This window comes from Perca flavescens, chromosome 19, assembly GCF_004354835.1.
Source record: "Perca flavescens isolate YP-PL-M2 chromosome 19, PFLA_1.0, whole genome shotgun sequence".
In the NCBI taxonomy this organism is placed as follows: domain Eukaryota; kingdom Metazoa; phylum Chordata; class Actinopteri; order Perciformes; family Percidae; genus Perca; species Perca flavescens.
Genome location: NC_041349.1, coordinates 679393 through 694208, shown reverse-complemented (window position 1 = coordinate 694208; position 14816 = coordinate 679393). Strand labels below are relative to the sequence as shown.

The 14816-nt window shown below is 42.5% G+C and overlaps 1 protein-coding gene across 1 annotated transcript in view; it reads right to left on the bottom strand.

Moving 5' to 3' along the window:
- Positions 1-14816, bottom strand: part of LOC114574030 (H-2 class II histocompatibility antigen, E-S beta chain) — a 133773-nt gene that overhangs the window by 17040 nt on the left and 101917 nt on the right. The gene's annotated exons all lie outside the window — the stretch shown is intronic.

Genomic DNA, 14816 nt, shown 5'->3' with positions numbered 1-14816 from the left:
GCTAACAGAGTACTGCTAACTGCAGCCTCAACTTATATAGGCTAACAAAGTACTGCTAACTGTAGCCTCAACTTATGTAGGCTAACAGAGCACAGCTAACTGCAGCCTCAACTTATATAGGCTAACAGAGCACTACTAACTGCAGCCTGAACTTATATAGGCTAACAGAGTACTGCTAACTGCAGCCTCAACTTATATAGGCTAACAGAGCACAGCTAACTGCAGCCTCAACTTATATAGGCTAACAGAGTACTGCTAACTGCAGCCTCAACTTATATAGGCTAACAGAGCACAGCTAACTGCAGCCTCAACTTATATAGGCTAACAGATCACAGCTAACTGCAGCCTCAACTTATATAGGCTATATAGGCTAACAGATCACTGCTAACTGCAGCCTGAATTTATATAGGCTAACAGAGCACTACTAACTGCAACCTGAATTTATATAGGTTAACAGAGCACAGCTAACTGCAGCCTCAACTTATATAGGCTAACAGAGTACTGCTAACTGCAGCCTGAACTTATATAGGCTAACAGAGCACAGCTAACTGCAGCCTGAACTTATATAGGCTAACAGAGCACAGCTAACTGCAGCCAGAACTTAAATAGGCTAACAGAGTACTGCTAACTGCAGCCTGAACTTATATAGGCTAACAGAGTACAGCTAACTGCAGCCTCAACTTATATAGGCTAACAGAGCACAGCTAACTGCAGCCTCAACTTATATAGGCTAACAGAGCACAGCTAACTGCAGCCTCAACTTATATAGGCTAACAGAGTACTGCTAACTGCAGCCTCAACTTATATAGGCTAACAGAGTACTGCTAACTGCAGCCTCAACTTATATAGGCTAACAGAGTACTGCTAACTGCAGCCTCAACTTATATAGGCTAACAGAGCACTACTAACTGCAGCCTGAACTTATATAGGCTAACAGAGTACTGCTAACTGCAGCCTCAATTTATATAGGCTAACAGAGCACAGCTAACTGCAGCCTCAACTTATATAGGCTAACAGAGTACTGCTAACTGCAGCCTCAACTTATATAGGCTAACAGAGCACAGCTAACTGCAGCCTCAACTTATATAGGCTAACAGATCACAGCTAACTGCAGCCTCAACTTATATAGGCTAACAGAGCACAGCTAACTGCAGCCTCAACTTATATAGGCTAACAGATCACAGCTAACTGCAGCCTCAACTTATATAGGCTAACAGAGTACTGCTAACTGCAGCCTGAATTTATATAGGCTAACAGAGCACTACTAACTGCAGCCTGAATTTATATAGGTTAACAGAGCACAGCTAACTGCAGCCTCAACTTATATAGGCTAACAGAGTACTGCTAACTGCAGCCTGAACTTATATAGGCTAACAGAGCACAGCTAACTGCAGCCTGAACTTATATAGGCTAACAGAGCACAGCTAACTGCAGCCAGAACTTATATAGGCTAACAGAGCACAGCTAACTGCAGCCTCAACTTATATAGGCTAACAGAGTACAGCTAACTGCAGCCTCAACTTATATAGGCTAACAGAGTACTGCTAACTGCAGCCTGAACTTATATAGGCTAACAGAGCACAGCTAACTGCAGCCAGAACTTATATAGGCTAACAGAGTACAGCTAACTGCAGCCTCAACTTATATAGGCTAACAGAGTACAGCTAACTGCAGCCTCAACTTATATAGGCTAACAGAGTACAGCTAACTGCAGCATCAACTTATATAGGCTAACAGAGCACAGCTAACTGCAGCCTCAACTTATATAGGCTAACAGAGTACAGCTAACTGCAGCCTCAACTTATATAGGCTAACAGATCACTGCTAACTGCAGCCTCAACTTATATAGGCTAACAGATCACAGCTAACTGCAGCCTCAACTTATATAGGCTAACAGAGCACAGCTAACTGCAGCCTGAACTTATATAGGCTAACAGAGCACTGCTAACTGCAGCCTCAACTTATATAGGCTAACAGAGTACTGCTAACTGCAGCCTCAACTTATATAGGCTAACAGAGCACAGCTAACTGCAGCCTGAACTTATATAGGCTAACAGAGCACTGCTAACTGCAGCCTCAACTTATATAGGCTAACAGATCACAGCTAACTGCAGCCTCAACTTATATAGGCTAACAGAGCACAGCTAACTGCAGCCTGAACTTATATAGGCTAACAGAGCACTGCTAACTGCAGCCTCAACTTATATAGGCTAACAGAGTACAGCTAACTGCAGCCTCAACTTATATAGGCTAACAGAGTACAGCTAACTGCAGCCTCAACTCATATAGGCTAACAGAGTACTGCTAACTGCAGCCTCAACTTATATAGGCTAACAGAGTACAGCTAACTGCAGCCTCAACTTATATAGGCTAACAGAGTACTGCTAACTGCAGCCTCAACTTATATAGGCTAACAGAGCACAGCTAACTGCAGCCTGAACTTATATAGGCTAACAGAGCACAGCTAACTGCAGCCTCAACTTATATAGGCTAACAGAGCACAGCTAACTGCAGCCTGAACTTATATAGGCTAACAGAGCACAGCTAACTGCAGCCTGAACTTATATAGGCTAACAGAGCACTACTAACTGCAGCCTGAATTTATATAGGCTAACAGAGCACTACTAACTGCAGCCTGAATTTATATAGGTTAACAGAGCACAGCTAACTGCAGCCTGAACTTATATAGGCTAACAGAGCACAGCTAACTGCAGCCTGAACTTATATAGGCTAACAGAGCACAGCTAACTGCAGCCAGAACTTATATAGGCTAACAGAGCACAGCTAACTGCAGCCTCAACTTATATAGGCTATATAGGCTAACAGATCACTGCTAACTGCAGCCTCAACTTATATAGGCTAACAGAGCACAGCTAACTGCAGCCTCAACTTATATAGGCTAACAGAGCACAGCTAACTGCAGCCTCAACTTATATAGGCTAACAGAGCACAGCTAACTGCAGCCTCAACTTATATAGGCTAACAGAGCACAGCTAACTGCAGCCTCAACTTATATAGGCTAACAGAGTACAGCTAACTGCAGCCTCAACTTATATAGGCTAACAGAGTACTGCTAACTGCAGCCTGAACTTATATAGGCTAACAGAGCACAGCTAACTGCAGCCAGAACTTATATAGGCTAACAGAGTACAGCTAACTGCAGCCTCAACTTATATAGGCTAACAGAGTACAGCTAACTGCAGCCTCAACTTATATAGGCTAACAGAGTACAGCTAACTGCAGCATCAACTTATATAGGCTAACAGAGCACAGCTAACTGCAGCCTCAACTTATATAGGCTAACAGAGTGCAGCTAACTGCAGCCTCAACTTATATAGGCTAACAGATCACTGCTAACTGCAGCCTCAACTTATATAGGCTAACAGATCACAGCTAACTGCAGCCTCAACTTATATAGGCTAACAGAGCACAGCTAACTGCAGCCTGAACTTATATAGGCTAACAGAGCACTGCTAACTGCAGCCTCAACTTATATAGGCTAACAGAGTACTGCTAACTGCAGCCTCAACTTATATAGGCTAACAGAGCACAGCTAACTGCAGCCTGAACTTATATAGGCTAACAGAGCACTGCTAACTGCAGCCTCAACTTATATAGGCTAACAGATCACAGCTAACTGCAGCCTCAACTTATATAGGCTAACAGAGCACAGCTAACTGCAGCCTGAACTTATATAGGCTAACAGAGCACTGCTAACTGCAGCCTCAACTTATATAGGCTAACAGAGTACAGCTAACTGCAGCCTCAACTTATATAGGCTAACAGAGTACAGCTAACTGCAGCCTCAACTTATATAGGCTAACAGAGTACTGCTAACTGCAGCCTCAACTTATATAGGCTAACAGAGTACAGCTAACTGCAGCCTCAACTTATATAGGCTAACAGAGTACTGCTAACTGCAGCCTCAACTTATATAGGCTAACAGAGCACAGCTAATTGCAGCCTGAACTTATATAGGCTAACAGAGCACAGCTAACTGCAGCCTCAACTTATATAGGCTAACAGAGCACAGCTAACTGCAGCCTGAACTTATATAGGCTAACAGAGCACAGCTAACTGCAGCCTGAACTTATATAGGCTAACAGAGCACTACTAACTGCAGCCTGAATTTATATAGGCTAACAGAGCACTACTAACTGCAGCCTGAATTTATATAGGTTAACAGAGCACAGCTAACTGCAGCCTGAACTTATATAGGCTAACAGAGCACAGCTAACTGCAGCCTGAACTTATATAGGCTAACAGAGCACAGCTAACTGCAGCCAGAACTTATATAGGCTAACAGAGCACAGCTAACTGCAGCCTCAACTTATATAGGCTATATAGGCTAACAGATCACTGCTAACTGCAGCCTCAACTTATATAGGCTAACAGAGCACAGCTAACTGCAGCCTCAACTTATATAGGCTAACAGAGCACAGCTAACTGCAGCCTCAACTTATATAGGCTAACAGAGCACAGCTAACTGCAGCCTCAACTTATATAGGCTAACAGAGTACAGCTAACTGCAGCCTCAACTTATATAGGCTAACAGAGCACAGCTAACTGCAGCCTGAACTTATATAGGCTAATAGAGCACTGCTAACTGCAGCCTCAACTTATATAGGCTAACAGAGTACTGCTAACTGCAGCCTGAATTTATATAGGCTAACAGAGTACTGCTAACTGCAGCCTCAACTTATATAGGCTAACAAAGTACTGCTAACTGTAGCCTCAACTTATGTAGGCTAACAGAGCACAGCTAACTGCAGCCTCAACTTATATAGGCTAACAGAGCACTACTAACTGCAGCCTGAACTTATATAGGCTAACAGAGTACTGCTAACTGCAGCCTCAACTTATATAGGCTAACAGAGCACAGCTAACTGCAGCCTCAACTTATATAGGCTAACAGAGTACTGCTAACTGCAGCCTCAACTTATATAGGCTAACAGAGCACAGCTAACTGCAGCCTCAACTTATATAGGCTAACAGATCACAGCTAACTGCAGCCTCAACTTATATAGGCTATATAGGCTAACAGATCACTGCTAACTGCAGCCTGAATTTATATAGGCTAACAGAGCACTACTAACTGCAACCTGAATTTATATAGGTTAACAGAGCACAGCTAACTGCAGCCTCAACTTATATAGGCTAACAGAGTACTGCTAACTGCAGCCTGAACTTATATAGGCTAACAGAGCACAGCTAACTGCAGCCTGAACTTATATAGGCTAACAGAGCACAGCTAACTGCAGCCAGAACTTATATAGGCTAACAGAGTACTGCTAACTGCAGCCTGAACTTATATAGGCTAACAGAGTACAGCTAACTGCAGCCTCAACTTATATAGGCTAACAGAGCACAGCTAACTGCAGCCTCAACTTATATAGGCTAACAGAGCACAGCTAACTGCAGCCTCAACTTATATAGGCTAACAGAGTACTGCTAACTGCAGCCTCAACTTATATAGGCTAACAGAGTACTGCTAACTGCAGCCTCAACTTATATAGGCTAACAGAGTACTGCTAACTGCAGCCTCAACTTATATAGGCTAACAGAGCACTACTAACTGCAGCCTGAACTTATATAGGCTAACAGAGTACTGCTAACTGCAGCCTCAACTTATATAGGCTAACAGAGCACAGCTAACTGCAGCCTCAACTTATATAGGCTAACAGAGTACTGCTAACTGCAGCCTCAACTTATATAGGCTAACAGAGCACAGCTAACTGCAGCCTCAACTTATATAGGCTAACAGATCACAGCTAACTGCAGCCTCAACTTATATAGGCTAACAGAGTACAGCTAACTGCAGCCTGAACTTATATAGGCTAACAGAGTACTGCTAACTGCAGCCTGAATTTATATAGGCTAACAGAGCACTACTAACTGCAGCCTGAATTTATATAGGTTAACAGAGCACAGCTAACTGCAGCCTCAACTTATATAGGCTAACAGAGTACTGCTAACTGCAGCCTGAACTTATATAGGCTAACAGAGCACAGCTAACTGCAGCCTGAACTTATATAGGCTAACAGAGCACAGCTAACTGCAGCCAGAACTTATATAGGCTAACAGAGCACAGCTAACTGCAGCCTCAACTTATATAGGCTAACAGAGTACAGCTAACTGCAGCCTCAACTTATATAGGCTAACAGAGTACTGCTAACTGCAGCCTGAACTTATATAGGCTAACAGAGCACAGCTAACTGCAGCCAGAACTTATATAGGCTAACAGAGTACAGCTAACTGCAGCCTCAACTTATATAGGCTAACAGAGTACAGCTAACTGCAGCCTCAACATATAGGCTAACAGAGTACAGCTAACTGCAGCATCAACTTATATAGGCTAACAGAGCACAGCTAACTGCAGCCTCAACTTATATAGGCTAACAGAGTACAGCTAACTGCAGCCTCAACTTATATAGGCTAACAGATCACTGCTAACTGCAGCCTCAACTTATATAGGCTAACAGATCACAGCTAACTGCAGCCTCAACTTATATAGGCTAACAGAGCACAGCTAACTGCAGCCTGAACTTATATAGGCTAACAGAGCACTGCTAACTGCAGCCTCAACTTATATAGGCTAACAGAGTACTGCTAACTGCAGCCTCAACTTATATAGGCTAACAGAGCACAGCTAACTGCAGCCTGAACTTATATAGGCTAACAGAGCACTGCTAACTGCAGCCTCAACTTATATAGGCTAACAGATCACAGCTAACTGCAGCCTCAACTTATATAGGCTAACAGAGCACAGCTAACTGCAGCCTGAACTTATATAGGCTAACAGAGCACTGCTAACTGCAGCCTCAACTTATATAGGCTAACAGAGTACAGCTAACTGCAGCCTCAACTTATATAGGCTAACAGAGTACAGCTAACTGCAGCCTCAACTTATATAGGCTAACAGAGTACTGCTAACTGCAGCCTCAACTTATATAGGCTAACAGAGTACAGCTAACTGCAGCCTCAACTTATATAGGCTAACAGAGTACTGCTAACTGCAGCCTCAACTTATATAGGCTAACAGAGCACAGCTAACTGCAGCCTCAACTTATATAGGCTAACAGAGTACTGCTAACTGCAGCCTCAACTTATATAGGCTAACAGAGCACAACTAACTGCAGCCTGAACTTATATAGGTTAACAGAGTACTGCTAACTGCAGCCTCAACTTATATAGGCTAACAGAGCACAGCTAACTGCAGCCTCAACTTATATAGGCTAACAGAGCACAGCTAACTGCAGCCTGAACTTATATAGGCTAACAGAGTACAGCTAACTGCAGCCTCAAATTATATAGGCTAACAGATTACTGCTAACTGCAGCCTCAACTTATATAGGCTAACAGAGCACAGCTAACTGCAGCCTGAACTTATATAGGCTAACAGAGCACTGCTAACTGCAGCCTCAACTTATATAGGCTAACAGAGCACAGCTAACTGCAGCCTCAACTTATATAGGCTAACAGAGTACTGCTAATGTTAAGAATTCTCTAAAAGATGTGTTCGTTCTGATTTCTGGAGGATGAAGGAGAGGCTGGGGTCGAATTGAAAGTTAAGCAAAAAGGTTTAATAAAACAACATGAAAACGACAAGACAAAACACAAACGTTACACTGCAGCTGACAGCGGACTGATCTCATGCTTCTCCTTGCGGAGTTACAGAAGAACAGTCATGTGACATGACAAACAAATACACTGTAAACAGCGGACTTCAACGTGCTTCCTTTGCGGGTCACAGATCGAAGTGCCGACATCACCTCATTTTCCGAATTATATTCCTGTGGAATTGTGCGTCTCTGATTAAAGACACACCTCTGATTTTAGGTTTACCCCAGGTCACAGACAAAGGTCGTTTCACATGGTAGTGCCGATTCTGTCTAATCATGCCTGGCCCTGCAGGGAGTGGCTCCCCAAAACCAGAAACAATAGTTACCTTTCCTGTGGGGACAATGAGTCTTCTTCATATGCTAAATGTCAGACATGACCTGATTAATTCTTTAGAAGCTAGGTTTTAGGTGAGACACTCAAATGCTGTATTAGTGTACTTTTGGAGTATTGTGAACGTCACTTCCGTTTCCGCCTGACTTCCTGTTTCTTGTTGCAGACGACAACGGCAGACGCTTAACGTCTTGCGATTTAAAGTCCTCCACAACGAAATACAGTCACTAATTACACCGTTTAGCTGTATTTTAACCGGACCTGTCTGGCCGCAGTTTCTCTGTTGTTTGCAAAACTTTCCTCCGCTCCGTTAGCTAACGTCTAGGTATTTGTTGTGCTAACGGCTAGTTAGCCTGCCCGCTAGCGGGAGTTAAAGCGAACCACTCAGGATTTTGCCTCCTTGGAAATCTGTTCTATATTTTGGTAGCAGTAACGGGCTATCCACAGCTTGCTAAACACAAGCAGGAGCACTTGCATTGTATTTCGACTTGTGAAGGTTTTTAGGTTTTAGGAGAAGGCCTCCATCAACGTTGCTACTAGCTAAACTAGCAAGCTACACAATGCCCCCCCTCAGCTGTTCACCTGGCTGTGACTCGTGCCTCCTGTTCAGCCAGAAGATAGTGGAACTTGAAGCCAGAATATCGACTCTCCTCCAGATCAAGGCAAGTGAAGAGTTCCTCGACTCCATTATCATTGGAAGTTCCCCCCACACACACACTGATGGATGTTTTGATTCCACTGTGCCCTGCAATACTCTCACCCCACCACGCACTAATACAACCTCTGTCCCTGCTGTCTCTCCTCGGCTTCTGCCGAGGACCCAGCCAGCTCTGCTGACCAGCTCCACTCCCCACCAGCCTGAGCCATGGCGTGTAAGCAAGCACCAGAGCTCAGCCCCAGCCCAACCCCTACGACTAGAAAACCGCTACAGCCTTCTGATGAACGACGAGGAGTTCCCTTCTCTGCCACGTCCCCACGCAGCTCATCCTGGTCCATCCACACAGTCGACGCGCCCATTGAGGGCGGACTCTCCCCCCTCGGACTCATCAACCTCCACGCTGGTCATCGGAAGCTCCATGGTCAGGGACCTCCACATTCCCCCTTTACCCAGCGGTCCCTCCAAGGTCTACTGCTTCCCCGGTGCCAAGGTCCGTGACATCCAGCACAAACTTCCCGGCATCCTCGCCCGTCACTCCAAGGTCGACAACATCATCGTGCATGTGGGCACAAACAACATCAGAGAGAGACGGTCGATAGCACTCCAGGAAGACTTCACCACTCTCATCACCACCCTGATGGGCACAGGTAAACGGATTGTCATCTCTGGGCCTCTACCTACCTACAGGAAGGGTGCGGAGAGATGGTCCAGACTGTTCTGGCTCCACACCTGGCTGGAACCACTCTGCACTTCCCTGGGCCTTCCCTATGTCGACAACTTCAACTTGTTCTGGGAGATGCCCAACCTGCTGAAGCGTGATGTCTCCACCCAAACCGACACGGAGCCAGGATGCTATCTGACAACATAACGACCACACTGACAGGCAAGTATTGACATTATGTTGAAAATATCACAGATTCATGTCCCCCAGGTATTGATCCTGATAGCACTCTACAAGTGGATGAATCTGAAAATGTTTTCTGTAGGATAACATGTAGTACTAGCATTATTCCAGTAACGTGTAGTACTAGTATTATTCCAGTAACGTGTAGTACTAGTACTATTCCAGTAATTATCAACAACAGACCACAAAAAGTGGTGAATAGAGGGGCAATACTTAACAACCTAATTGGAATTAAAACTACCACAGCAATGATAGAAAAGGATAGGAAAATTAGATGTGGATTACTAAATATCAGATCTTTGTCTTCTAAAGCAGTACTAGTAAATGAATTGATATCTGATAATCAAATTGATCTATTCTGTCTTACTGAAACCTGGCTGGGCCATGAAGAATATATTAGTCTAAATGAAGCCACCCCTCCCAGTCATATTAATACTCAAATTCCTAGAGGCTCAGGCCGAGGAGGGGGAGTTGCGGCCATATTTGATTCGAGCCTGTTAATTAACCCTAAACCCAAACTAGATTATAACTCTTTCGAAAGCCTTGTTCTTAATCTTCAACATCCAACACGGAAATCAGTACAGCCAATTATATTTGTTGTTGTCTACCGAGCTCCAGGTCCGTACTCTGAATTTTTATCTGAATTCTCAGAGTTTTTATCATGTGTAGTCCTTAAATCAGACCAAGTACTTATTGTAGGTGATTTTAATATCCATGTGGACGTTGACAGCAATAGCCTTACTACTGCTTTCAACTCATTACTGGATTCAATCAGTTTCAGTCAGAGTGTGCACAAGGCGACGCACTGTTTTAACCACACCCTCGACCTTGTGCTGGTATATGGTATTGAAATTGAGGATTTAATAATATTTCCGCAGAATCTGGTATTATCAGATCATTTTTTAATTACTTTTGAATTCTTGCTACCTGACCATACTAAACCAGATAGCAGCTTCTACACTAGATGCCTATCTGACAGTGCTATAGCTAAATTTAAGGAAGATATTCCAACAGCATTCGACTCTATGTCATGCCTTAACATAACAGAGGACCTCTATGTTAACCTCAGTCCCTCTCAAATTGATACATTTGTAGACGGTGCTACGACTTGCCTACGGACGACCTTAGACTCTGTCGCTCCTCTCAAAAAGAAGACGATAAAGCAAAGGAAATTAGCTCCTTGGTATAACTCCCAAACTCGCAAATTAAAACAAATCTCACGAAACATCGAAAGTAAGTGGCGCTCCACCAAAGTGGAGGAATCCTGTTTGGAATGGCAAGACAGTCTGAAAACCTATAGGAAGGCCCTAAGAAAGGCCAGATCAGACTATTACTCATCACTAATAGAAGAAAACAAGAACAACCCAAGGTTTCTTTTCAGCACTGTAGCCAGGCTGACAGATAGCCACAGCTCTACTGAGCCATCTATTCCTCTAGCTCTGAGTAGTGATGACTTCATGAGCTTCTTTAATGGTAAAATTATAACAATTAGAGATAAAATTCATCATCTTTTGCCCTTAACTTCTAACAGTTCATCTTTAAATGCAGGACCACTAGAAAGAACGACGACTCCCGACATATACTTGGACTGCTTTTATCCTATAGACCTCCAACAATTAATGTTAAAGATATCCTCAGCTAAGCCGTCTACCTGTCTCTTAGACCCCATCCCAACGAGGCTACTCAAAGAAGCGTTACCCGTGGTAAACACTTCATTATTAGATATGATCAATATGTCCTTACTAACAGGTTATGTACCGCAGTCATTTAAAGTAGCTGTGATAAATCCTCTTCTGAAAAAAACCCACCCTAGATCCTGAGGTCTTAGCAAACTATAGACCTATATCTAACCTTCCCTTTCTATCCAAGATCCTTGAGAAGGTGGTTGCTAATCAGTTATGTGATTTTCTCCATAGCAACAGTTTATTTGATGATTTTCAATCAGGATTTAGAAAGAATCATAGCACAGAGACGGCACTGGTGAAAATTACTAACGACCTTCTAACTGCTGCAGACAAAGGACTTGTCTCCATTCTTGTTCTACTAGATCTTAGTGCTGCATTTGACACTATTGACCATACCATCCTGTTACAGAGACTGGAACACTTAGTTGGCATTAAAGGAATTGCTCTAAGCTGGTTTAAGTCCTATTTCTCTGAACAATCCCAATTTGTTAATGTTAATGATAAACCCTCCAAGCACGCTAAAGTTAGCCATGGCGTTCCTCAAGGCTCAGTGCTTGGACCAATTCTATTTTCCTTATATATGCTTCCTCTAGGTAATATTATTAGGAAACACTCGATTAACTATCACTGTTACGCAGACGATACCCAATTATATCTGTCAATTAAGCCAGATGAAAGTGGTCAGTTAGCAAGACTTCAAACGTGTATTGAGGATATAAAATCCTGGATGACCCACAATTTCCTGATGTTAAACTCAGACAAAACTGAAGTTATTGTGATAGGACCAACGCACCACCGAACTTCGTTTTTGAAAGATATAGTAACTCTGGATGGTATTACCCTGGCCTCCAGCACTGCTGTCAGAAATCTAGGAGTTATTTTTGATCAGGATATATCCTTCAACGCCCACTTAAAACAAACCTCAAGAATAGCCTTTTTCCATCTTCGTAACATTGCCAAAATTAGGAATATCCTGTCTTAAAACGATGCTGAAAAACTAGTCCATGCATTCGTTACTTCTAGACTAGATTACTGCAATTCCTTATTATCAGGTTGCCCAAATAAGTCCATTAAGACTCTCCAACTGATCCAGAATGCTGCAGCACGTGTTCTGACGAGAACTAAGAGAAGAGATCATATTTCTCCTGTTTTAGCTTCTCTGCATTGGCTTCCTGTGAAATCTAGGATCGAATTTAAAATCCTCCTCCTGACTTACAAAGCTCTAAATGGTCAAGCACCATCATACTTAGAAGAGCTCATAGTACCTTATTGTCCCACTAGAGCACTGCGCTCCCAGAATGCGGGGCTACTTATGGTTCCTAGAGTCTCTGGAAGTAGACTGGGGGCCAGGGCCTTCAGCTATCAGGCTCCAGTATTATGGAACCAGCTCCCAGTCGGGGTTCGAGGAGCAGACACCGTCACCACATTTAAGAGTAAACTGAAAACCCTCCTCTTTGATAAAGCTTATAGTTAGGGACGAGGAGTTGAAGCGTCCGCCTAACCCGGCCCACTGCTTCTCCTCGTAGTCATCAGTTTATATACTGTATAATTAATAATCTAGTGAGAGTAGAGGGAGGCAGGCCAGTACAGCCCGATCCGGTTGGGGGGGAGTTCTAGCCCCACCAGGCACCTCTCTTTAACCTGCCTCTCTTAAGTTATGCTATTACAACTCTAGACTGCCGGGAGGCTGTTCCTCCCTAAGACACACTGAGCTGCTCTCTCATCTCTACTTGTTACTTTTGTATGCATCCTGTCCCAGAAATGCTTGTTACTAATCTAGCTCTGGGGAGTTTACTCCCCGGAGTCCTTATGTTTCTTCTTCGCAGAGCTATGCTCTGCGATTCTCTGCATTTCCCGGCCGCATCCTGCTGCGTCCTGCTGCACCCGCCGCCTCCACCCGTGCTCTGCAGCGCCACGTTACATCCCGCTACGCCCTGCTGTGATGTTCATACGCACAGAGTAGTCAGGATCCGGTATAGGAGACTGCACTACTCAGTATGACACGATGTGCCCTGCTATGACATGAACTTCCACGATAACCTTCGAAGTCATTGTGACTTCTAATGTGACTGTTATCACCACTGTTCATCACGCCCCCAACCGGCCCGTCAGACACCGCCTACCAAGAGTCTGGGTCTGCCGAGGTTTCTTCCTAAAAGGGAGTTTTTTCTTGCCACTGTCGCAATAGCCACTGCTAATGCTTGCTCTTGAGGGAATTACTGTAATTGTTGGGGTTTTGGAATTTATAGAGTGTGGTCTAGACCTACTCTATCTGTAAAGTGTCTCGAGATAACTTTTGTTATGATTTGATACTATAAATAAAATTGAATTGAATTAATTACTCATGTTAACTAGCGTGTTAGTGATCAGTAATTACTAATGTTAACTAGCGTGTTAGTGATCAATAATTACTCATGTTAACTAGCGTGTTAGTGATCAGTAATTACTAATGTTAACTAGCGTGTTAGTGATCAGTAATTACTAATGTTAACTAGCGTGTTAGTGATCAATAATTACTAATGTTAACTAGCGTGTTAGTGATCAATAATTACTAATGTTAACTAGCGTGTTAGTGATCAATAATTACTAATGTTAACTAGCGTGTTAGTGATCAGTAATTACTAATGTTAACTAGCGTGTTAGTGATCAGTAATGACTAATGTTAACTAGCGTGTTAGTGATCAATAATGACTAATGTTAACTGTTAATGACTAATGTTAACTAGCGTGTTAGTGATCAGTAATGACTAATGTTAACTAGCGTGTTAGTGATCAGTAATGTTACTAATGTTAACTAATGTTAACTAGTGTTAGTGATCAGTAATTACTAATGTTAACTAGCGTGTTAGTGATCAGTAATTACTAATGTTAACTAGCGTGTTAGTGATCAGTAATTACTAATGTTAACTAGCGTGTTAGTGATCAGTAATTACTAATGTTAACTAGCGTGTTAGTGATCAGTAATTACTAATGTTAACTAACTAATTACTAATGTTAACTTGTTAGTGATCAGTAATTACTAATGTTAACTAGCGTGTTAGTGATCAGTAATTACTAATGTTAACTAGCGTGTTAGTGATCAGTAATTACTAATGTTAACTAGCGTGTTAGTGATCAGTAATTACTAATGTTAACTAATGTTAATTACTAATGTTAACTAACGTGTTAGTGATCAGTAATTACTAATGTTAACTAGCGTGTTAGTGATCAGTAATTACTAATGTTAACTAGCGTGTTAGTGATCAGTAATTACTAATGTTAACTAGCGTGTTAGTGATCAATAATTACTAATGTTAACTAGCGTGTTAGTGATCAGTAATTACTAATGTTAACTAAACTAGCGTGTTAGTGATCAGTAATTACTAATGTTAACTAGCGTGTTAGTGATCAATAATTACTAATGTTAACTAGCGTGTTAGTGATCAGTAATTACTAATGTTAACTAGCGTGTTAGTGATCAGTAATTACTAATGTTAACTAGCGTGTTAGTGATCAGTAATTACTAATGTTAACTAGCGTGTTAGTGATCAATAATTACTAATGTTAACTAGCGTGTTAGTGATCAGTAATTAAATGTTACTAATGTTAACAATAATTACTAATGTTAACTAGCGTGT